The sequence below is a fragment of the Nicotiana tomentosiformis genome, chromosome 2 (assembly GCF_000390325.3).
Source record: "Nicotiana tomentosiformis chromosome 2, ASM39032v3, whole genome shotgun sequence".
NCBI classification, from domain to species: domain Eukaryota; kingdom Viridiplantae; phylum Streptophyta; class Magnoliopsida; order Solanales; family Solanaceae; genus Nicotiana; species Nicotiana tomentosiformis.
The window spans coordinates 149,263,750-149,275,258 of NC_090813.1; the positions used below are offsets into that span (position 1 = coordinate 149,263,750).

General features: G+C 37.2%; 1 long non-coding RNA gene across 1 annotated transcript; it reads left to right on the plus strand.

Moving 5' to 3' along the window:
* The first annotated feature begins 544 nt into the window (after positions 1–544).
* On the plus strand, positions 545–6,168 carry LOC138906726 (uncharacterized). Its single transcript, XR_011414326.1, has 2 exons — positions 545–1,010; positions 3,887–6,168. It is a non-coding gene; the product is annotated as an uncharacterized lncRNA (long non-coding RNA).
* Positions 6,169–11,509: the final 5,341 nt, after the last annotated feature.

Here is an 11,509-nt window from a genome sequence, read left to right on the forward strand (position 1 = left end):
GGTAAGTAACTCTTCTAAACTTAGTGATGAGAGTATGGAATCCCGAAATATGTGGTATGTGATTGGTATTGAGGTGATGCATGTGAACAACTAATTTTTTACCACACCCAAATTCTATACTATTTTAGTGTAAATATTTCTTTTAGGTCTAATATTAATATTTTAGAACTTTTATCTTACTCTTAATAGGTTTTATTTCATAAAAAACTAATTTAAAAAAATACCAAAAAAAAAGTACTCACATTCTTAGAGTATAAGAGTTTTATTTCTATTTAAAAAACAAATCTCTCTCTCTCTCTCTCTCCCTCTCTCTCTCTCTCTCTCACACACACACACACATACACACACACAGATATATATATATAAAACTTTTAATAAGTAAGCTATGGTATTTTTATAAGTATAATTTAAACTATAGTGTAAATATTTAATTTTTTTTATATTTACAATATATAAGTCTAAAAGTAATTGGCTAATACTTTTAGCTATGTATTCTACTTTCTCTTTTTCTTATTTCAAAAAAAAAAAAAAAAATAAAGATAGGTAACTAAAGAAAAGGACAAAAAAGATGCAAAATAAGAAAAAAACAATCCTATTTGACATCTCTAACAGCCCCATTACCCATTCCCTTCATCTCTCTCACCCCACACTCCCACTTCCTCACGTCATATTCACACACAATGCACGATCTCTATAATTCCCATTCAATTATCCATCACACAGTTAAAAAATACATGGAGTAATGTATAAATGATGGACCAAACACATTCAGAAAAAGGGAGGAGGCCTTAGAGTGAACACACAAAAGAGCAGCCACAATTTCCTATTTTTTTCTAATCATCTCCTCATCCATTAACACCAATAAAATCGGGCCGCATTCCGGTTGGAGTTAGTCACGGCAGATTCCGGTGAGGTTTCGAGGTTATCGTGGAGTTCTTGCTTAGTCACGGCCAAGAGAAGGAAAACGCAGATTCAGTTTTTTTTATTTCTCAAAAAGGGGACTTTTAAAGGTTCTTTGCTCACCTTTTATCTTCTTTTTTTTTGTATTTACTTTTTCAAATATAGAAGTGTTCTTATTGATTTCTTGTTTGAATTTTTTTTGTTTTTTCATCAATGTGATGCGTTGAGATTACGTGAATTCTGTCATGATTTAGCATCAGTTAATAGGATGCATTGTTTATTAGTATTAATTTTTCTCTAGTTTTATTGTAAGATTCTATCTTTTGGGTTTGGTTCAGCTAAAAACGAAAGGAATTTAGGTTCACTAATAGTGGGTTATGGGATCTAATATTGTTGGTTGGGATGCAGGCTTGTACTACGAGAGAATTGGTTTTTATTCCTTTTGTTTGCTCACTTTGTCCCTTTCTTAAATAGCAAATTGGTTTGAACTCAATAATTTCCAATAAATAATTCAAGAGCTCTAGTTTCTGCTTGATGTGGCTTCAATTTTGTTGGATCACTACATATTCACACTTAGATGAATCAATAAAACTACTGTGTGGCGTGGATATTTAAAGGGCATTAAAAGAGTATGAATAACTATTTGATAAATCTTATGTGAAAGTTCAGTAAATAGGTTAGAGTTTATCCCTTCTATTTGTGTTGCTTGAATGCTTGTGTTAATAAGTTTTCATCACTTTATAGGGTACAATATTTAACGTTCTGTTTACCTTACTCTCATGAATGTTAATTGCTTAATCGTTAAAAAAGAAAAATGTTATAGGCCGTTTAGATCATGTTTTGTGGAAGACATATGCTTTAGCCTTATGAATTCGAAGTCATGGGTATTAATAGGAAAGTGAGGCTTCATGTGTTATTTTAGATGAAACAAAATTGACATGTGACCAAGAGAGATTAATTTGTGTCTTTTAACAGAGATAGAAAGTAGGATTTGGACTTGATAAAAAAACATATTTGGGCCGTTGGGACAGTACTGAGTTTAGAAGGATTTACGCTAAGATTTTCTATAATTAATTTACGTCCTTCTCCACAATTTTCATATCCATAAATCATGGTCTCAAAATTATCTCAAATTTAAGAAAGAAAAAAAATCAGGAATACGCTAGAAAAGTTTTAGACGCACTTTAAATATTAGCCCATGTGTTCATACCCGAACCTTGGATTGTTATGCTTAAATAATAAAAGGATCGTGTGCGCATTCCGCGTATTGATACTTTTAAATTTACAATAATTATGTTTTGACCATGCGTACATTCCGTACCTTGGTTTGACATCTAACTTCAAAGAAATACCTTGTGTGCGTATCGCATCTGGGTCCAAATAATTAATAAAATATAATAAATTAAGTGAAGTGGTAATAGACAAGCCATAACCAATAAAAATACAATAATAGCCAAAAATTGATTTAAGCCTTACATTAGTCAATAAAGCGACCGTGCTAGAACCACGGGACTCGAGGGGTGCCTTACACCTTCCTCTCGGTAAACAGAATTCCTTAGTTAGTCTTCTGTTTTCGTAGACCATAAATTAGGAGTCAAACCTTCCTTTTGATAATGGATTCAAGATAAAAGGTGACTTGGAACACCAAAACTCAATTCCAAGTGGCGACTCCAAATAATAAATAATCTCTTTTCAAAACGTCACTTCAATTAAAAAAACTCTTCTAACTCAACCTCGTAATAGGGTTTTGTGGAAAAAAAGAGGTGTGACAGCTCTGGCGACTCTGCTGTGGACAATTAATAAGAATTCGAGCTTTGTACATTGATTCTTGTTTGGTTTTTATCATATTTTAGATATTATTGTGTTTGGGAGCCTAATGTGCTATTTGTCGCTTATTTACCGCTTTAATATTTATTTGAACTGTGTGTGATATAAATTGTATCCTCTCTCACACCCCTCTGAGTCTTCTGATAGGTAGTTATGCTGTGTTTGCCTACCAGCATCACAAAATTTCTGTTTTGAGATAAAGCCAGTTGGCATACCAACTTCTGGTGAAGGATTTAGTCACACATGTTTAGGCGGTAGAGCCGTTAGCTAGCAAGTGCTGTTTTACTACTGGTGATGCTTGACGTTCCTCGGCTCGGGTTGTCCGCCCGGGTAAGCCAGGTCTAGATACCATCTCCTTTAGGATTTGAAAACTTAGAAGAATAAGACACAAGCAATGAATATCCTAGTAGGCTACGCTTTATTTGCATCATGTGCATTGGACTTAGCGGAACTCGGCACAGCGGCCGGGCCCGTCTAGGACAGGTACCAATTTTTTTAGACCAACATGTTCATTTTTCTGTGCTATATGCAACACTATTTGGTAGGCTTTACTCAAATGTTGACCGGCTTTAGTATTGATTGATTGAACAGAGGAGAGAGAAAGATAAAATTTCCTCCAAGTTTTCATAAAATACCCATTTTAATAAACAAGTTTTGAAGGGTTCTAATGTGTAAAATCACAATTTTTAAAATATTTTTTTTTATTTTAACCGAACTACGCGGGTTTGATTCTCACCGGATGTGAGAAACGTAGGCAACCTTCATCGGGTTCAACCTTCAGATTTACCTCTTTCCCCACTCATGGTGTACCTGTTTACCCATATAGTCACTTTGTCAGTTTTATCTCTTTTGACTAGTTTTGTCCTTGCGTCCGGTCCTTTTGTCGAAATAGCCTTGAAACCTTCCTTAGAAATGCGAAATGGTCGTTTTAACAAAAGAGGCTAGATTTTTTTTTTTTCTGTTCACTTGTTTTTACGGAAAAATAGTCATTTTGAGCCTTCTATTTTTTAATTTCATGATTATTTTACTAATGTAATTTTTTTTAGTCCCACAGTTTAGCTTTTACTTTTTATTTTTATAGAATCAAAACCCGAGAAATCGAATTTTTTGTGTCAATAATGTATTTGATTAAAGCCTAACCTCATTTATGGGTAAACAGGTACACCATGAGTGGGGAAAGAGGTAAATCTGAAAAGAGGCCCAGATCAGAAGGGATACCGGATTTTCTGATTGTCGATCAGATACCACAGTTGTTGTGGGATTGGTGAAGAGATTTTAAGGAATATGAGCGAAACCAAATAAAGAAGTACTTGGGATATTTCACATGATGACAATCAAGCCCAGGAGGGATGCAATCGAAGCTTTGACTCCGCACTGGGATCCTGAAAATAATGTATTGCGCTTTACCGATTGTGAAATGACTCCGACCTTGGAGGAAATCTCTCATTTCCAGGGTGGGGCCGCAATCTTCGCCTCCAAAGGCCCATAGTACCAAAGAATGTGAATGAGGGTAAGTTTCTGAAGCACTTGAACATAAATTACGGACAATATGAAGGTTCAGGAGGCAAGTGGGTTAAGTTGGGATTTTTGTTTCACTTGTATGGCCTAGAATGTAATTTCGAAAGAAATGTGGGAAAATTGAAATCAAAGGAAATTAAGGAAACATAGAAGGTTCACAGAAGGTTTGTATTTATGGTTGCTTTTCTGGGGCGTGTAGTTTTTCCGAAAAGGGAAGGACACATTGACATCCTCTTGGCAGGTGTAGTTGAGGCTCTGACCTCAGAAAGGGATGATTATACTTTGGTCCCTATGATTCTTTCTTGCATTTTTCGTGCTTTAACTAGATGTAAATTGGGCGCGCGGAACTTTGATGGCTGCAATATTTTGTTAAAGATATGGTTTTTGGAGCATTTTTATCGTCATCCTACGATCACTAATTTTAGGGAGCTATGGCCTAATCATACTTATGATCACCATAAAAGAATTGACGAATGTGACTTACTATAAGGGATTGACGCTTGGAAAGAACTATTTCTTACTTTGTCTGCCAAATAGACAGATCACATGGAACTACGATTGGTTTTCCTCTAAAGAAGTCATTTGTGAGTCTGCATACCATTCTTATTTGGTACTCATAGGATTGGATGGTGTTCAACCCTATTCTCCACTTCGGGTAATGCGGCAATTCGCATGACTACAAGAGGTACCACCAACACGAGATATGAGCAAGTTCTATTATGATTTTGGTAAAGATTAGCCTGATGACGAAGAAGAAATTATGAAAATTTTGTATGCAAGTAAGGTCTCGGAGTTGAATGAGATGGTAGAAGACCGAGATCGTGGAGAGGTGATCCCTGAATATATTACCTGGTTTCATGATCCTTCATCATTTAGAGATAGGCCTGAGGGGTCGAACGGGAGAAGAAATGATCAAAGAACTATAGAAAGGCTGAAAGAGGAATTGGAGCATGCTCAAATGACCATAGCCAAACAACAAGCCCTGTAGCAAGCTGGAGTCTCTCAGATTCATTTAAATATTGAGAAAGATTATCAATATGCCTTACGGGTCATGGATAAAGATCTAAAGCATGCTAAAAATGAGGCAACCCGCTTAGAAGAAGAACTGTCAAACACGATTGGTTTATCCAGAAGAGTTGAGGCGAACAAAAATGCTAAAATACATAAGTTGCAAGAAGACTTGAGTATCATTGAAGAAGATGCGCACCAGCAACAATTGGAGTTTGATTAGCAGAAAGAGCAGTTTAAAAGAGAAAGGGCCCATTGGATACGCTTAAAGGGTCAGCTTCATGCACAATTAGAAGAAATAAAAAGGCAGAAGAGGGATCATCAGCATGTAGATTTTGAGGCAGAGCAGCATCAGTGGATGATAGATAGAGGTGTGCTAAACTGTCATATTGAAGAGTATGAGAGATGGGAGGCTCAGATGGGGCACACCCTCAACACTACCTAGATGTGGTTGCAGAATTGTCACGTGATTATGGGGCAAGCCAGAGAGCAAGTACTTCGATTGGCAAAGAAAGCAGCATATGTTCATGATGATCATCGTCATCTAAACAATGAGAAAGTTGGTCAACAGGCACGTACCCTCGTTCCACAGTTGCCGACGATATTTCAGAATTTGTACAAGACTTTGGGGGGAGAGTGGAGGCCAAGAGATGCAGATCATTGATGATATCAATTTAAGCAAGAAGACCATTGAGGATTAAAATTTTAGTATAGTCAATTAGCTTTTAGTTTCATTTTCGTTTGTCACATATTTTATTTTGTATTTGGAGTCTTTTATTCTTATCAAAGTTTTGTTTTATTCCAGTGATGTTTATGTCTTTAGAGTCAGTAGAGTCAGCTTCTATATATTTCCTTTTCTCTCATTGTATATAAAAAACATTGATTGAAAATGAATGAAAAATATTTTAGTTTGTTTTATTTTATTTTTATATAAAAAAATAAAAATTAAAAAAAATTTAAATTAGTTAAAAAAAATCATCAAAATTGTTATTATTTTCCCCCTGAACTACGTGATAGTTTGATTCATGTGGCTTCATGATACATAGGTAATCCTCATCGAATGCGATCATAGCCATAATTAATCTGAAAATAATCGAGTGAAAATTAAAAAAAAATGGAGAAATGAAAAAATAGCGTTAAATTCAAGAGGAAATAAACCAATACGCTGGCATGAAGCATGAAGCCTTCCAAGCTCATTTTAGATATGAAAATGGCATTAGGTGCATAACATGCAATGTGTGATTAATATCTACAAAATGCCTAACTCTAACACGTTTGTTATTTTTCATTTAAAGATAAATTTAAACAAAGGTGGTGGTTGGTTTGTGGTTTAAACTGGCGGCTCACCCTTACAATACGAGATCAAAAGGAAAAAAGTAAAATGGCAAACAACAGTGAGAATGAGTCAGATAATGATGATGTCCATGGACAATTGGTCGAACAAGGTTCAGGAATGGTTGAAGAAGTAAGAGTGTTGAAGTAACAATTGGCAGTGATGTACCAAGCCTGGGTGAATGGACAGGCCCGCCCCCACTAGCCATAGGGGCTGCGAATAATCTTCATAATGTATCAGTTGCAACTCAAATTCCCATCTCCAAAACAAGTAACCCATTGTACCAACCTAGATTCAGCCTGAGCATTAACCTTCCCACTATCCCCAGTACCTCCATTCCACGTGCTCAAACCGCACCCCTCAGCAATGACCCACCTACTGTACCCATTACCGATGCTTTCACTGTCCCTCAACCGGCTCTTGTTCAAAAGTCCAACAATGATCCACAATTGAATGCTCATGATGCCCAATATTACTCTCCAGAACTGACTTTCAAGGTTCCAGATTCATACAAGCATACTCCTCGGAACGTGTTCCCAATCGAGATCAAAAAGCCCGACAAGAATATGGAACAAGAGGAAATAACCAGAAAAATGAAGAGTTTGGAACAAACCATGAGAAACATTTAGGGTTTGGGAGGCCACAAGAGTGTTTCGTTTAACGATCTATGCATGTTCCCCCATGTTCATTTGCCACCAGGCTTCAAGACCCCCATGTTTGACAAATATGATAGGTATGGTGATCCCATTTCCAGTTTGAAGAGGTATTGTAACCAATTAAGGGGAGCAGGAGGCAAAGAAGAATTACTCATGGCTTATTTTGGGGAAAGTTTGACAGGAATTGCTTCAGAGTGGTTCATAGATCAAGAAATCTCTCATTGGCACGTTTGGAACGACATGGCTCAATATTTTGTCCAACAGTTTCAGTACAATATTGATATAGTGCCAGACCGCTCCTCTCTCATCAACATAAAGAAGAAACCAACGGAAAGCTTCAGAGAATATGCAATCAAGTGGAGAAAGTAAGCTGCTAGGGTCAAACCACAAATGAAAGAGGCAGAAATGATTGACTATTTTCTCCATGCTCAGGATCATGATTACCTCCATTACATGTTGGCCGCCATTGGTAAACCTTTCATTGAGGCTATTAAGATTGCTGAAATAGTTCAGAATAGAATAAAGTTAGGAAATATTGTGAGTCAGGCAGCCCTTAAGGCGACCATGCAAGCAATTCAAAGCGTGTCAGGCAGTTTTGGAAATCGAAAAAAGAAGGAGGAAGGATCCATGATGGCATCTGGGTTCGGGGGAGTTCAAAGAGGAGTATCTCCTTCTTATGTGCAACTCCAACAAGGACAATCCAATTCTCCTCAACATTACTATCCGCCATAAGGTCCCCGGTACTCAGTTCCACCACAACAATACACAGTGTTTAATGCTTAGGCTTATGCTAGGCTTCCCAATCACCAACAATGGCGGGCACCGATTCCACAAGGCTCCCGTCAACTCCGGCCTAATTTTCTGGTGCCATATAATCCTCGTCCCCGACAGGAATATGTGAGAGAACAGGAGCCAACGAAAGAGTTCACCCCAATTGGAGAATCGTATACAAGCCTATTTCGAAAATTAATGCAGTTGCGATTGATTGAACCTATCATGCCGCGTTATGTGAATCCAAATTCAAATAGTTTTGACTCAAATGCAAGATGTGAGTATCACTCTAACACCCAAGGTCATAGTACCGAAAATTATTGGACGTTAAAGAGAGCCATTGAATATTTGATTCAAGCAAAGGCAATTGTGGTGACAAATAATGAGGATACTCCTAATATCACAAATAATCCACTCCCAGCTCATAATAATGAACATTTTATTGGGATGATTTGTGATGATCGCGATTATAAGCAGTCTGGCAAGACAGAGATGGTTGTTGGAACCATAGGGAAAGAACCAAAAGTGACAGTAAGCCCACCGTAATTGGCACCGTTGATTATGAAAGGTGCGAGCTCTAGCTTGAACTTGGCAGGTTTGGGAAAAACGATTCTCTATGTCCCTAAAAGCACAAAAAAGGTTGAGGTTCAATTGGGTGGACCCAAACTTTACATCCCTGGGGGCATTCAAAAGATCATTCCGAATAATGGTTTGAGAAATATAACATAGCCAATCGTGATCCAACCTGTTGCACAACTCCCAGTGACAAACACGAAAGCTATTCCCTAGAATTATAACAAGACTGTCATGACATATAGAGGAAAAGAGATAGTTGAAGAAGCAGATGAAATGGGGGGCTTGACCCGCTCTAGAAGGTACTACTCACTAGAGGAATTGAGAAAAGCAAAGCAAGTCAGGGAAAGTCACTTGCCAGTGAAAGAACTCATTGCAGAAAAAGAAGCGGAGGAATTCCTTAAGAAGATGAAAATGCAAGACTACTCAATCATTGACCAACTAAGGAAAACCCCTGCTCAGATATCTTTGTTATCTCTGCATTTGCACTCGGAAGAGCATCGCCGTGTGTTGATCAAAACTCTGAACGAGGCATACGTCTCAGAAAAGACAACGGTGAATCAGCTAGAAAAAATGGCTGAAAGATTCTGTGAAGTAAATAGAATTACTTTCAGCGATAATGATTTTCCTGAGGAAGGGGTTGGGCACAATGGAGCTTTGCATCTTATGGTCAAATGTGAAGGGCACTATGTAAAACGAGTCATGATTGACGGAGGCTCAAGTGTAGATGTATGCCCTCTTTCTACTCTACAACAACTGAACATTAACACTAACAGAATTCAGACTAGTAATGTCAGCATCAAAGCTTTTGATGGTTCAAGAAGAGACACTATTGGGGAAATCGAACTCACCACGACAATCGGCCCGGTTGATTTTAACATTGTCTTTCAAGTGTTAGATATGGAGACTTCCTATAAATTTCTTCTGGGAAGGTCGTGGATCCATATGGCCAGAGCTGTAGCATCCACCCTACATTAAATTGTCAAATTCGAGTGTGACATGCAAGAAATTATTGTTCATGGGGAGGACGACTCATCCGTCTATAAAGACCCGTCCTTTCCATGTATCGAGGCCAAGGAAGTGTGTGAATCCATCGTATATCAAGATTTTGAGGTGATTGAGGTTGACCAAGTGTAAAAAGGAAAACCAATTCTACATCACCGTCTTTCAGCCACATCCATGATGGTAGTTGCACTGATGTTGAGGAGCAGCTATGAACCAGGAAAAGGTTTAGGATCCTCTCTGCAGGGAATTGTGAACCCTATTGCTCCTTTTTCGAAGAAAGATACCTTTGACTTGGGTTTGAAACTAACATCAGCTGACATAGACAGAGCCAAGTCCTGCAAAAAGAATGGTTGGAATTTGTCTAATTCAATCCCTCACATTGACTACTCTTTTGTCAAACCACAATTTGAAGAAGTCCAAAATCCTGCTACTCAGGATGACATTGATGAAGTTTGCCAGGGTCTCAAGGAGATGCTCTATGAGATCAATATGGTTCAAGTTGGTGAGGGCCCTAGCCGTGCAATTGTTCAGTTGATTGGTCCAGATACCTCACTTAACAACTGGGAAGCAACTCCTCTTCCCATCAAGAAGGAGTCTTGGTAGTCTGTTTTGTTGCTTTTTCTGTATTTGGATTATTTTAAGGGTTGTAATCCAGATATTTTAGTTTAATTGCTTTGCTTTGATGTTAACCCTTCTATCCTTTCTAATTCAATGAAATGAAGTTTCAGTTTCATAGTAAAATTCTATCTTTTGATTTCCCTAATTTTTGTTAATTTCTTATCATTTTCAGTTTTGTTAATGCTGGTTTTTAAAACATGACATGCACGTAGAATTCATGCCCAGATCTTAAAAAGATGTCTTCTTACACCCCTTTTTTTTTTTGTACGTGAAAGTACGCCATAACTAAATTTGATGAAAGCTCGAAAATGAGATGTTACATCCCGCATTTTTGTACGTTAAAGTTTCGCCGTAAGTTAATTGACGTAAGCTCGGGAATGAGATTATTTTGAGATTATAAGTATTATACTATTTCAAACAAGTGACGAGTAAATTCGTGAAGGTGAGAGGGTACGCAAATCGAAGTAAATAAATTTTATCGAAGTTTGACATTTTGGGATAAAATACGGCCCGAGCTAAAATACCCGGTATTTATCGACAAGTACCATACAAGGTACCACATAACCATGATAGTAAGGTGTATAAAATGTGTTAAAAGCAAGTAGTAGTTTAAGTAATTTGAGATAATTCTTAACTATATGGGTAATTGGTTAATTATTGAATTAGTGGGGAATTAATAAGTTGATTAAGGAGTTGGTGGATGATTAATTAAGGTCTTTGGATAAAGACTAAGGAGCCTAACGTGGCAGTAAACCTTGTCCAAATTAATGACTCATAATTCTTATGATAAGATGTCACATTTAGTGGCTTAGTCATTACAAAGTGTGGGGCCCACACCTACTTATATAAAAGGCCTATCAAATTACAAATTGAGATGCTTATATCTAGATGCAAGTAACAGATGGAACTCTCTAATTTAAGAGATATCTTATATTATTAAAAGTAGGATGCTAAGGATTGCTAAGTAAAGAATGAAGCTCGACATTTTGTATGAAAATGCCGCAGTGGAAATCGTGGCTCTAAGGGAGTATAGTGTAATCTTTTCCAAGAATATCATACAGATTTTTCCCTACTCGATCCGCCGTTACGTGCTGTTGCAATTGACGTGTGTTAAAGTGATTGTCAAGAGAATCGGCTCATGTATGTTAAGGCTAAGCCCTTCCTACATTTTGGCATGATCTCGTAATTACATGTGTTTGATAACGAGACATAAAGAGAAGTTCATACTCCCAAATTTATATACATTATCATAGTCTCATAAATTATTGTATTCTCCATATCGGGACTTCATATTTAATTG